This window comes from Parasteatoda tepidariorum, chromosome 9, assembly GCF_043381705.1.
Source record: "Parasteatoda tepidariorum isolate YZ-2023 chromosome 9, CAS_Ptep_4.0, whole genome shotgun sequence".
In the NCBI taxonomy this organism is placed as follows: Eukaryota; Metazoa; Arthropoda; class Arachnida; order Araneae; family Theridiidae; genus Parasteatoda; species Parasteatoda tepidariorum.
This window is the reverse complement of record NC_092212.1, coordinates 60,545,548-60,555,209: the sequence shown is the minus strand read 5'-3', so window position 1 is coordinate 60,555,209 and position 9,662 is coordinate 60,545,548. Positions and strand designations below refer to the sequence as shown.

At 28.4% G+C, this 9,662-nt stretch overlaps 1 long non-coding RNA gene across 1 annotated transcript; it reads left to right on the top strand.

The window, feature by feature from the left end:
• The first annotated feature begins 1,028 nt into the window (after window positions 1-1,028).
• LOC107437558 (uncharacterized) lies at window positions 1,029-7,663 on the top strand. Its single transcript, XR_001583262.3, has 3 exons — window positions 1,029-1,182; window positions 3,173-3,372; window positions 7,392-7,663. It is a non-coding gene; the product is annotated as an uncharacterized lncRNA (long non-coding RNA).
• Window positions 7,664-9,662: the final 1,999 nt, after the last annotated feature.

Here is a 9,662-nt window from a genome sequence, read left to right as displayed (position 1 = left end):
TTTAGCGTTTCAATAACCACACGTCATCTGCAAGTATTCCACTAAGCATCTTTACTGTCAATAAATTTTGCTTTTTTTAAAATTTCAATTAGTTCTGATTATTAAAATTAATAAAACATCATTGAAGCAATTTTTTTACGTTATCCTATACGAAATAATACTATTCCTCTATTTATTTTTCTTATGAGCCCATTATCTACTTTTAAATTTTTATCTTAATTGACCTGAATGAAAAGTTTGTTTTCAACCTATTTTATTTCAACGAAAAATCATTCGAACAGCACTTATAACAAACAGAAGAAAAAAAAGGAATATCTCCACTCTTTTCTTGAGATTGAAGCTGATAAAACTTTTTTGCTTGTTTTCAAACTGAATCGTCAAAAAATTGTGTTGGAGCTTGATCGAAAAACTTCAAGTCTGGACATGGAACTGATCCAATGTTTAAAAACACATTAGAACCATCTACGCATGCGCGAATCGTTTTGACGTACACGCATTTCAGGAGTCTTAACCATGGATGTTGGCCTTAACCCTGGTCTCAACACAGCTCAGATCGCCGTCATAATTTTCATGAAAACTTTCGACGGTTGTTGTAGTTCATTTACGTCGCACTACATAGCTGCACAATGGGCTATTGGCGACGTACTGGGAAACATCCCTGAGGTGAGGATGATCCGAAGACATGCCACCACGATTTTGATCTTCTGCAGAGAGGACGGCACCCCCACTTCGGTAGCCCGACGACCTGCACGCGAAGTCGAGCACTTTACGGTAGAACAGTTTAACGAGGACTAATACCGCACACCCTCGGTTCTACGGTCCCACCCGCACATTGACCGCAGTCAGTGATTCTTGACTTCGGTTATCTGTTGGGAACCGTGCCTTAACGATCAATCCACTGCGGTACAAAACTTTCGACGGAGATCTGTGTTGCGGAAATCGCATGCAGCGGGAATACTCCCTAACTTAACTGTCTGCATCATTGCCTTTAATTTTCTTTGCAAAAGCTACAAGCTGATTCCGAAATAGCGCAAAATGATTTTATACTGTTCCCCATACCAGTATTTACGTTCACCTTTTGTTATTGAAGAGGTTGTATATCAGTATATCTTTCTCAGATAGAATTCTACTGAGCATTCAAATTAATTAACTATATTTTTTCCGACTAAAGTATAATACTCTGTATGTTCTATTAAATATGTATTAAGCTTTTATTTTAAATGTTTACTTTTGTTTGATACTGTTTGCATGTTTAGTTGTATACTTTTACTACGTTTAAAGGAAATAGACGGTATTTATAAAGTTTTAGAAATAAATAAGTACTTTTGCCTATGCGAAGAGTTATAGTCTTTTAAATTGTGTAATCTTTTAGTATATGAAAATAATTTTGTTGCGTAAAGTGGTTAATTTAATTTTGAAACAAAATTCAGCTAGAAAAAATGAGTTACATCTATTACTTTTATGCAATTTGACTTGATCAATTTAACAAATCAATTTTTTTATGCATGTTGATCAACAATTGGCCATCAATCGCATTCAAACATCCTGGACCTATATTTTTAGAAACTTTACATTTTAAAGAAAAATGTATTCTAACAAATTTGTAGTGCATAGAACTGTGCATAAACAGTCATGGAAAAACCTGCAGCGATAAGAAGCAAACAGGAATATTTTCATATTGTGATCTGTCCCACCAACTACAATCATCAAGGTGCCAAATGGATTATTTTAAACTTTCATTAAAAAAAAGAAAAAACATATAGCTGTTTGCCCAAAGGTTGGCTACGAGTTTGACCTATCTAGTTGGTCCCTTTATGTGATTTTCTTTAGTTTCTCTTGGGCTGCTGCCCGGAAGTTACCAAGACTTGGCACTTATTCTGGTACAGATCAAGATACAGAAATCTTTCCAATTATTTCCATTTGAAAAAAATGGGCAACTTTAATATGATTCCTACACTTTATTATATTGCACTATGCTAACCTGTTTAGATTATTTTTTAATGCAACCATGTAGCTTCTTCACTAGGTATTAATTGTTTTTTGAAATATATTTTTCTGAAGCTGATATATTTTAAGTTTAATTTTGAAAATTAGAGATAGTTATATTATTCTAAGAACTATAAGCAAGACAAATCGTGGTTATATACGATTGTTATTTGAAACGTTAATTTTTAATTTTAAAATTTCAAATTAAAATCAGAAACTCAAATGCGTGCATAAATGTGTAGTAAAATAGCCGAAGCTTTAGCTAATTATCTGGGAGCATTGAAAATGTTTTGGCTCCAGCTGTTTGTCAAAAATATTAAAACGCAATTATGCTATAAAGGTTATGGGCAGTGTTTGTATTGGAGGCAACTCGCTAATGCATGATCCCTGTAAACGATAATTACCTTGTACAGCATAAGAATATTATGTAATGATTGTTAATATTAATATCAGTGTTTTCAATACAGAGCGAGAATCTCGCATATTTTTTTCTTTTCTCGCATTGAAAAATGATTCACGCGAGAAGTTCGCACACTCTATTAATCAATTTTGAAATGCCCGAATCTCTCGAATTTCGGAAAAAATTTCTTCTGCCATTTTGAAAAAGACATGAAAACAGCTATGACACTTGTTGAGATAAAACGAGTTCTTTATAATAAGTTGTTTAAAGTTAGCTCTATTTTTAGCTGTTGATGAATTACCAAACTCCCTCATCGGCAATTTAGAGCAATTTGTAAAAGTTGAAGTCTGTGAAAACTATGCTGGAACACCTAACAAGAAGTATGAACATGGAAATAACTTATAGAATAGTTCAGCATCTGTTGCAAGGTCATTTAGCACCCAAAACCGAATTAAAACTATATGTCATAATAGATTGACTGATGAGCAACCTAATGAGAATAGCTGATGAAAAAGTAGATATAGCACATTTTCCATTTGATGATGCAGCAAAAATATCCAATAGTTTAGAAATTTGAAGCTGTTAAAAATGTATTATAATTAAAGAAATATTTTTTTTTCCAAGTCTATTAGTGTTTTTTTTATTTTTAGAAATCTCACTTAACTTTTTGAAATTTTACCCAGTTTTTAAGAAAGGGTGAGAAATTCTCTCCCATTTTTTTTCTGTGATGCAAACACTGTAATATGGTATCTAGTTTTTTTTTTCAGTTGTTATTTTTTCTTTTAGTTTTGATGGATGAATCTCCTGCTAAGCTAAGAGCCTTATACTTTCTTAATCTTCTTAGGCGTTACAAGTTGTGCATCATCTTTCCAGTACTTTCATTTACTCTGATTTATAAGGACTACACACGCACTTTGAGATATAAAGCTGAAAAGGCTAAATTAGCAAAATTGGCAATAGATTTATAAGAAACATTTGCACATTTTGTAAGTAACTATTTCAGAAAATTAAATTTTTTTTTAATCAATGGTATTAAAGGTGTGTTACAAAGATATTTTAGTGGGTTTTTTTTCCACCTTTATTTTTCAAATGTTTTTTGATCAACAAATTTGGTAGCTTTTCATTGTCAATCATGGATTGTAATTATTCATTATTCTAAAAATATTATGATTATTGTAATTATTCATAACAATTTTAAAATAAGAAATTTGATTTTTCATTTTAAAAGTATAAAAATAAGTTAAATTCAGGCAACTTATATATTTTGAAGGAAAAATTAATTTTCGCAGTTGCTGGCTCTATTGAATTTATTAGTAAACTATTGGATTTTGCCAATCTCTTCCGGTTTATTCAAAAATTTGTGTTTATCTTTAGAACAAATTAAAAATTCATTAATATTAAGCTCAAAAGTTTGATTTAGAACAGGGTGACCATAAAAGTGAGAAAACTGGAAAATGGCAGAAAATATAATAAAAAGCAAACAAAAAAGTCTGACAAAATGAATTAATTTGTGTTTGATGTACAGGTTAATAATTTTTCCTTGAAAATTAATTAGGTAATGATTTTTTCTTCTTTTTTTAAGATTTATTTTAATTCTAATTGCAAATCTAACTGTTTTGTAAAATATTTTGTGCATAAATATGACATCTCATGATATAAATGAATGATTAATAATTAAATTTAGGACAAAATCTAATTTACAAAAATCTAGAAATTCAATAAAATTAGTTTGAAAAACACAGGGAATTTCTTTTCTTAGTGTTCTTGGCCACTCCATAGAATTTTTGAGATCTTACTATTTTTAAATCTATTCAAGAATGTGACTGTGTTATACCTATCTATTAAAGTTCAAAATTTTGGATGTAACCCACTAGGTTCTTGTAATTTTGTGAGTGGGCGAATTTGGAGAAATGTTTTTCCACTAACATATTTCCATTCAATAAAGTAATTAAACTGATACTTTCATAAGGAGATTGCGATTGAAGAAGCAACTTTTTATACACTAAGGAGATTATGTAGTGAGCCTAAAAATTTTTGTTACAAAGCAAGGTTGTTAGACCCTTTTAAATCTTCACTACTGGGCTGCGTAAATAATTAATTGGATTTTTTTCAGCATTTTTTTTAGCATTTATTATTATTTTGCCACTGTATTAGGTATTTGATTATTTAAAATTGCCTAGTTTTTTTTTATTATTTTGCACTCTCTTTTTTTTTTGCAAATTTGTTTATTCAAAAATAATTCCATGTAAAATATATCTTTTAGTAAATATTTATTATTTTATTTCATAATAGTTAAAAATTTTTTTAATGGTGTGTTATACTATCTTTTATATAATTTTATGGAATGCGATTTTAAATCACAAAATGCAAGATTTGAACAAAATCTGTCTAATATTTATTATGAAATTGAATTTTAAAAATAAGACTCTTTCAAAATTTGATTTCTCTGGAACTATTCGACCAGTGTTGCTCAAATTTTGTATTTTTCCATTTACAATTGCATTCTTTAAAATGATGTAAAAATTTTTATAACTTAAAATTCAAAAATTTTTCAGTTACTATTAAATAAAGTATTAATAAATTATAAATTTACTAAAAGGTATATTTTACATGAAATTATCTTTAGCTAAACAAATTTTATAAATGTGGGCAAAGATTTTTCAATTCACTTACTAAGTTTTTGAGATAGTCAAAATGCAAAAAGTAAAAATAGCATTAAGGGGATTCAGAATTTAGACCATTCTCCTGATCAAACTATTAGGACTATCTTTTCCAGATTGCAACTATCTCTTATATTTTGGAAGTCAGAAATCCAATTCCATCGGAAAAAATGCGTTTTTTCAGAGAAAGTATGTTTTTAGTGTCTAATTTCAAAACTTGAAATATCTTTTGCACTAATTAATTAGCATATTTGAGTTCTCCCCCTTGAACCATTAAGATCGATATTTAGAACATGATGATCTGATTCATAGGGGAAAAATTATTTTGTGTGATCCTTTTTTTCGTACAGCGGTACTCCAATTCCATCAGAAAAAAGATGTTTATTCTGAGAAAGTATGTTTTTAGTGTCTAATTTCGAAACTTGAAGTATCCTTTGCACTAATTAATTAGTTTATTTGAGTTCACCCCCTTGAACCATCAAGATCAATATTTAGAACATGATGATCTGATTCGTAGGGGTGAAAAATTATTCCGTGTGGTCCTTTTTTTTGTACAACGGTACTCATGGCTTGAAGGAGATTTCACTGTAAACGCATGCGACAGCCAACCTGTTAAAGTGGGGTTTCAATAATTTCAAAGCAAAAGCACTGTAAATATATGTTTAAGAATTTGTGTTCTAGCTGTAATTTTCTGGATGAACTATTAAAATGAAAGGATAATTATATTAAAATTAAAGACAGGATCAAAAATCCAACTCTTTCGATTATTCAAACTGATTATTTTTGGAATTGCATCATTGCTCTTGGAAAATGTGATGTTCTGAACCTATGCAAATAAGAAATATTAGGGCAGGAAGCTAAAAATCAAAGACAAATAACAACAAAATGCTTTGCTTTGTTAATTTTTTTTTAGTCAGAAAATCCAAAATTTTAGGACAGCTATGTACTCTGATATTTTTAAATTTAAAGTATTATTAGTATAAAATGTATATGATATATTGTTTTAATAATATTAAAATTGTATTGATTCAATTAATTTTAAAAAAAAGTATCGTTCATGAATTGTATTCAGCTAAATGATATTAAATAAATAAAACTTAAGTATTTTATTTTTATATTACAGACAAGTATGGGGAAACATTACTCTTTAACATAGATTACTTAAGTAAAATTTAAATGTTAAGTGTTTATTTGTATGTTAAGTGGACTTGTAAAGTAATACAATGCATATTGAAAGTATTCAGTTCTTCATATTATTATTATGTTAAAGTAACACAGAGGCATATTTTTGAATTGTTATTGATAAAATTAATTGTTAATAAAATGATTTAGTTAATTTCAATTAACCTTTTGCTTATGGCTGGTACAACAAGTGGACTATATGTCATGGTATAATAGTGTACACTGTAAGCAAAGGGACCAAAGTTTAAATTATTATTTGACGTATTGTTTTTTTTTTTTTTACTTTGTTTTAAAGTAATAGAAAAAAATGCAAAAAGGCATTATTAATGTAGATTTTTCCTCTGTTCACAGTAAAATTTATCATATGTTATAATGAAATAAAGTAAATAAAAATATGACTGAAAGGAAGAAAATATGGCCATTATATACTAAATTATATACCATAAAGTGTAAACTATTCAAATCTACTGTAATAAAATAACTGTTTCTTTTAAGTGTTGCTAGAGGGCACATTGGACTAGGAGAAACTTGTAGAAAAGTGTCTTATTGACATCAGAGTGGCTTCACCTTAAGTATTAATGTTTGTTATTTAAAATCTTAGCTTTTTTGAGTTAGTTATGGATATTATTTAAAAACGAAAACATGCTTGAAGCATAATTTATTTAATTGATACAGCTCCACAGCCTCTATCTTGATTCTTTTTCATAAGATGAAATATTTTTTGTCCATTTTCTAATAGTGGGCACAAGGCAGAAATGGTTAAAAATATGAATATTTGTAGTAAAAAAAAAACAAATATTTTGGAATTTTTTTTTTTTTTTTTTTTAAAAATTAAGAAATTTTATTTTATAATTTCACTATAAATTTATTAAAGTTAAAATATTTATTTCATTGTATGTAAGGCAGACTTAAACTAACGGTAAGGTGCTAACTTTAATTGAAAAATAATATCAATAGTAAATATAGTTTTCTGAGAGTTGTCTTCTAATTTTAGAGACAAATTTGTTATTGTGATTATTAAATAGTTATTGTATTGATACTGAATTCCTTTCAACCCTTCTCCAAAAAAAGTTGTGTCTCCCTTAGGATAAATAATAATAATTTGTTATTGTTTCTGTAAATCAAACTGCAATTGTATACTGTTATTTTTTTTCTCTTTCTAGAAGTAACTAAATATGCTGCCGCAATTCATGAAACCTTATTGGTTGTTGATTTTTCCCCTTGGCGCTTTTATGTTTGGAAGGTACATAGATGATTCTGAGACTGTGAGGATGTGTGATTTTGCAAACAAGAGTAAGCTGTATGGGAAAGAACGCAAACCGGGAGATTACTGTCCTTGGGATGATATTCTTAAAAAAACTGTTCAATGATAATCATGTCTAAAATTTTTGGCTTTAGTATTGTAATCATGCAAATAAAAAGCACATAATGTAAAGAGATTGTAATTTCATTGGATTGTTTTAAATTAACCCATACATATATATTCACACTTAGAGTTTTCAAACATCCATCTAGTGGCATATTTCAGACATAGGATATGAGTTTCATTCTTCAGTGAGTGCAGAGAAGGTGATAATGAAACGTTTGTCATGTATTGTCAATAGCTATTTATGAAAAAGGCTTTGCAATTAAAAAATAGAATAATATCTTTTTTTTAAAAAAAAAAAAGAGCTTTGCTTGTGAGCTTTTAGTTAACTTTCCAGATTGTCTTGTTAAAACCTTTTTGTGAAGGTGTCAATTGTTGCACAACATTCAAACATACTTTTAAATGGTAAAAAACAAAGAAAATTTCTTAGAAAAGTGCTTTTTTTTTCATATCCTGAAATAAAGAAAAAAATAAAAAAATTTGGATTAATATTTAAGCAATTTTATGTATAATATAATCTGTGTAATAAAATGGTGATAATTAACAAATGTAGTCCTTGTTTGAAATTCACTCCTCAAAAATTCCTAGAGATGCAAAATTACTCAATAATTTTTTTTTTTTTGTTGAATAACGAGGCTTATACTCTCCATAATATGTAATAAATATTCTACCTATACATATTACATACGTACATAAATGTATACTTATAATGTAAACAATGTCTGTCAATTTGTATAATCGGTGGTTGGTTGAATTAACTACTTAATGTCATCAAATTTTAAAAATTAGAAAGATTATGATATATGACTCTGATATCATGAAATTTTATATAACATTAAAATTTCATGATATCAGAGTCAAAACTACTTGGTTACTCATTAAAGTTTGCTAAATGTGCGATAGAACCTTCAAGTAGGGAGTGGGAAATACTCCGGACAGTGTTTTAGATTTAAAAAATAAAAAAAATTGAATTACATTACTGGGTTCTTTATAATTAGTTTAATGACTTATTTTTCATCACTTTTAAACTAAGATGGGATGTGTTAGAGTGATGAAGAGTTAAGTGCAAGTTTGTGTGTGGAAGGGGGTATTTATTCCTGCCAAATAAAAAAGTGTAATTTGATTACTTTTCTGGTAAACAGCAAAGGCTTTCACTAGTATTAAGAAATCAATGAAGATAATAAATTTTTTTTATTTATAACCTTATTAAAGTTATTTTAAATTAAAATTTGCAGTGACATTAAAATATCTAATTGATAAGTAAACTTTATAAGTTTACGTAAATTTACTTTAAAGAATATGATTGTTTATTTACACCTGTGAGGTGTGTAGAATCCATCATGCAACTCTGTTTCTGCAAATCATGAGGACTCGTAAAAGATAATTTATTTAAGTCACAAGAAAATTGCATTAATCTATAATCATTAAATAAAAAAAGTACAGCTTTTAGATAATTAATTGAGTATCTGCTTAGGCACAACATATTATGCTAGTTAAAGCAAAAAAAGTACACAGCTTCTGTGAACGCTTTTCCTTAAATATTGAAATTAATTTGTATAGCTCTTGTTGTAAGTTGTCTGAGTTCCCAGATACTTGAAACTGCATACAAACCTTTGAAGCAGAATTGGTTAGAAGATGGCAATCTGTATTTGAGGCAACTATTGGAATGCTTTTTGTGTGGTTGCTGGAATCTATGTATGTCTGCGAGTTCAAACCAATGTACCTGTAATTCTGTGAAAATTCTATGTAATTTCTAATGCAAAATAGATTTTTGAATAGTGAAATGGGCCATTAAATGGAATTTGAACATACAAGTACTGATATGATCACATTAAAAGACATATTCATTATATATCTTCTATGATAACCATTTTTAAAGCTTAGTTTTTGAATAAATATTTAATTGAGCAAGGAAAAACAAGAAAAAATAGATGTAATGATTCAATACTAGAAGTGATCCGACTTAAATCAAAACTTGTTAAATTGCTGTAGGGAACAGCAGAGATTTAAAAGGTGAATAGTAGAAACATCTCCAAATTTCATCATGAAATCAAATTTTTCTAGATGT